The sequence below is a fragment of the Mustelus asterias genome, chromosome 28 (genome assembly GCF_964213995.1).
Source record: "Mustelus asterias chromosome 28, sMusAst1.hap1.1, whole genome shotgun sequence".
Lineage (NCBI taxonomy): Eukaryota > Metazoa > Chordata > Chondrichthyes > Carcharhiniformes > Triakidae > Mustelus > Mustelus asterias.
Genome location: NC_135828.1, coordinates 28,075,722 through 28,080,100, shown reverse-complemented (window position 1 = coordinate 28,080,100; position 4,379 = coordinate 28,075,722). Strand labels below are relative to the sequence as shown.

At 47.6% G+C, this 4,379-nt stretch overlaps 1 protein-coding gene across 1 annotated transcript in view; it reads left to right on the top strand.

Annotated features, from left to right (window-relative positions):
* The first annotated feature begins 4,224 nt into the window (after positions 1-4,224).
* The window catches only part of dnajc9 (DnaJ (Hsp40) homolog, subfamily C, member 9), an 11,364-nt gene continuing 11,209 nt past the window's right edge, over positions 4,225-4,379 (top strand). The window contains exon 1 of the mRNA XM_078199323.1: positions 4,225-4,365. The gene's annotated coding sequence lies outside the window, so the exon portion shown is untranslated. The remainder of the gene's footprint in view (positions 4,366-4,379) is intronic.

Below are 4,379 nucleotides of genomic sequence, written 5' to 3'. Positions count from 1 at the left end.
ACTTACAAGGGACCCTATTGTTACTTACAAGGTACTTTACTGTTACTTACAAGGGACTTTATTGTTACTTACAAGGGACTTTATTGCTACTTACAAGGGACTTTACTGTTACTTACAAGGGACTTTATTGTTACTTACAAGGGACTTTATTGTTACTTACAAGGGACTTTACTGTTACTTACAAGGGACCCTATTGTTACTTACAAGGGACTTTATTGTTACTTACAAGGGACTTTATTGTTACTTACAAGGGACCCTATTGTAACTTACAAGGGACTTTATGGCTACTTACAAGGGACTTTATTGTTACTTACAAGGGACTTTATTGCTACTTACAAGGGACCCTATTGTTACTTACAAGGGACTTTATTGTTACTTACAAGGGACTTTATTGTTACTTACAAGGGACTTTATTGTTACTTACAAGGAACCCTATTGTTACTTACAAGGGACTTTATTGTTACTTACAAGGGACTTTACTGTTACTTACAAGGGACTTTATTGTTACTTACAAGGGACCCTATTGTTACTTACAAGGGACCCTATTGTTACTTACAAGGGACTTTATTGTTACTTACAAGGGACTTTATTGTTACTTACAAGGGACTTTATTGTTACTTACAAGGAACCCTTTGTGCCCTGTTTGTGATCAGAACTCCCACCCACCTGACGAAGGAACAGCCCGTTCCAAAAGCTAGTGGTTTTCGCTACCAAATAAACCTGTTGGACTTTAACCTGGTGTTGTTCGACTTCTTACTGTGTTTACCCCAGTCCAATGCCGGCATCTCCACATCATGATTAGTCATAGAAGACAGAGGGTAGCAGTGGAAGGGTGCGTTTCTGAATGGAGGGCTGTGACAAGTGGCATTCCTCAGGGATCAGTGCTGGGACCTTTGCTGTTTGTAATATATATAAATGATTTGGAGGAAAATGTAACTGGTTTGATTCCTAAGTTTGCAGATGACACAAAGGGTGGTGGATTTGCGGATAGCAATGAGGACCATCGGAGGATGCAGCAGGATATAGATCAGTTGGAGACTTGGGTGGAGAGATGGCAGATGGAGTTTAATCCGGACAAATGTGAGGTAATGCATTTTGGAAGGTCTAATACAGATAGGAAATATACAGTAAATGGCAGAACCCTTAAGAGTATTGATAGGCAGAGGGATCTGGGTGTACGGGTACACAGGTCACTGAAAGTGGCAACGCAGGTGGAGAATGCATACGGCATGCTTGCCTTCATCAGCCAGGGCCTGAGTTTAAAAATTGGCAAGTCATGTTGCAGCTTTATAGAATCTTAGTTAGGTCGCACTTGGAATATAGTGTTCAATTCTGGTCGCCACACTACCAGAAGGATGTGGAGGCTTTGGAGAGGGTACAGAAAAGATTTAGCAGGATGTTGCCTGGTATGGAGGACATTAGCTATGAGTAGAGGTTGGAGAAACTTGGTTTATTCTCACTGGAGTGACGGAGGTTGAGGGGCGACCTGATAGAAGTCTACAAGATTATGAGGGGCATGGACAGAGTCAATTACTAGGGGGCATAGGTTTAAAGGAGATGTACAAGGCAAGTTTTTTACACAGAGGGTAGTGGGTGCCTGGAACTCGCTGCCGGGGGAGATAGTGGAAGCGGATACAATAGTGACTTTTAAGGGGCGTGTGGACAAATACATGAATAGGATGGGAATAGATGGTACCTGGAAGGGTAGGAGGTTTTAGTTCAGTCAGGCAGCATGTTCAGTGCAGGCTTGGAGAGCCGGAGAGCCTGTTCCTGTGCTGTAATTTTCTTTGTGTTTTGATTCAATGGGATATTCAGACCCCTCTGTACCTCAGAGCTCTGCAATCTTTCACCATTTGGATAATGTACTTTTTGTCCTGTCTTACATTTTCCCATGTTATACTCCATTTCATAGAATCCCTAGTGCAAAAGGAGGCCATTCGGCACATCATGTCTTCACCAACAGAGCATCTTACCCAGACCTGCACTATCCCCATAACTCCCTGCTTTTACCCCGCTCAATCTCCTAACCTATACATCTAACCTATACATGTTGGGACACAAAGGGGCAATTTAGCACGGCCAATCTACCTAACCTGCATATCTTTCGAGGAAACCGGAGCACCCGGAGGAAACCAATGCAGACACAGGGAGAACTTGCAGACTCCACACAGACAAGTGACCCGAGGCCAGAATGGAACCCGGGTCCCTGGCGCTGTGAGGCAGCAGTGAACCCGGGTCCCTGGCGCTGTGAGGCAGCAGTGAACCCGGGTCCCTGGCGCTGTGAGGCAGCAGTGAACCCGGGTCCCTGGCGCTGTGAGGCAGCAGTGAACCCGGGTCCCTGGCGCTGTGAGGCACAGTAAGAAGTCTCACAGCACCAGGTTAAAGTCCAACCGGTTTATTTGGTAGCACAAGCTTTCGGAGTCTCGCCTGAAGAAGGAGCGAGACTCTGCAAGCTTGTACTACCAAATAAACCTGTTAGACTTTAACTTGGTGTTATGAGACATATTACTGTGCTTACCCCAGTCCAATGCCGGCATCTCCACATCATGGCTGTGAGGCAGCAGTGCTAACCACTGTGCCACCATGCCGCCCAGATCTTTGCCCATTCGCCCAACCTGTCTCTTTTCTCTTGTAGCCTTATTTCTTCACAATTTACTTTCCGACCTCTCTTTGTGTCATCGGCAAATGTAACAACCATACCATCAGCCCCATTATCCTAACCATTGATATAAATTGTAAAGCATTGATGCCTCAGCACTGATCCCTGTGGCAAACCTGTCGGTACATCTTGACAACCAGAAAAGGACCCATTTATGCTTACCCTCTGTTTCCTATTAGCTAGCCAATCTTCTATCTGTGCCAATATGTTATCTCTGATACCATGAGCTTTTATTTTTCACAATAACCTTTGATAGGCACTTTATCAAATGCCTTCTGAAAATCTTGGTACAGTACATTCATTTTATCCACAGCACCTGTTACTTCTTCAAAGAACTCCAACTCCACTGATTAAACATGATTTCCCTTTCACAAAACCATGTCCCTCACAAAGGCTGCACTGTCTCTTTAAGGGACTGCACTGTCTCTTTAAGGGGCTGCACTGTCTCTTTAAGGGACGATGTGGAGATGCCGGCGTTGGACTGGGGGAACACAGTAAGAGTTTTAACAACACCAGGTTAAAGTCCAACAGGTTTATTTGGTAGCAAATACCATTAGCTTTCGAAAGCTAATGGTATTTGCTACCAAATAAACCTGTTGGACTTTAACCTGGTGTTGTTAAAGCTCTTACCGTCTTTAAGGAGCTGCACTGTCTCTTTCAGGAGCTGCACTGTCTCTTTAAGGGGCTGCACTGTCTCTTTAAGGAGCTGCACTGTCTCTTTAAGGGGCTGCACTGTCTCTTTAAGGAGCTGCACTGTCTCTTTAAGGGGCTGCACTGTCTCTTTCAGGAGCTGCACTGTCTCTTTAAGGGGCTGCACTGTCTCTTTCAGGAGCTGCACTGTCTCTTTAAGGGGCTGCACTGTCTCTTTCAGGAGCTGCACTGTCTCTTTAAGGAGCTGCACTGTCTCTTTCAGGAGCTGCACTGTCTCTTTAAGGGGCTGCACTGTCTCTTTCAGGAGCTGCACTGTCTCTTTCAGGAGCTGCACTGTCTCTTTAAGGGGCTGCACTGTCTCTTTAAGGAGCTGCACTGTCTCTTTAAGGGGCTGCACTGTCTCTTTCAGGAGCTGCACTGTCTCTTTAAGGGGCTGCACTGTCTCTTTCAGGAGCTGCACTGTCTCTTTAAGGAGCTGCACTGTCTCTTTAAGGAGCTGCACTGTCTCTTTCAGGAGCTGCACTGTCTCTTTAAGGGGCTGCACTGTCTCTTTCAGGAGCTGCACTGTCTCTTTCAGGAGCTGCACTGTCTCTTTAAGGGGCTGCACTGTCTCTTTAAGGAGCTGCACTGTCTCTTTAAGGGGCTGCACTGGCCCATGAGCAGTGTGTACTATTCTCGGAACCGGTGCTTTGACTCCAGCCCGGGGCACCCCCCCCCCTCGCGTTCAGCCACAGGAACTTCCCGCCATCTGGCCTCCCCCATCCGGGTCCTCAGCACCGCCCGCGTCCGGTCGGCAGGGGGCGGGGCAGAGGCAGAGGGGGCGGGGCGGAGGGTGAGGAACAGAGGGGGCGGGGTAGAGGGAGAGGGGCGGGGCGGGGCGGTGAGGGGGCGGGGCTCGATTGGCAAGGGGCGGAGCAGAGGGAGGGGCGGGGATGAAACAGGATCAGGCTGAAGCAGCGGGTGAGGTTGTAAACGCGTTTCCGGTTGACCTGACTTCAGTTCCGGTGATGTGAACTGGAGCTTTGGCGGGAGAAAAAAATCGACAACAAACCCGAGTGAGAAAAATCCC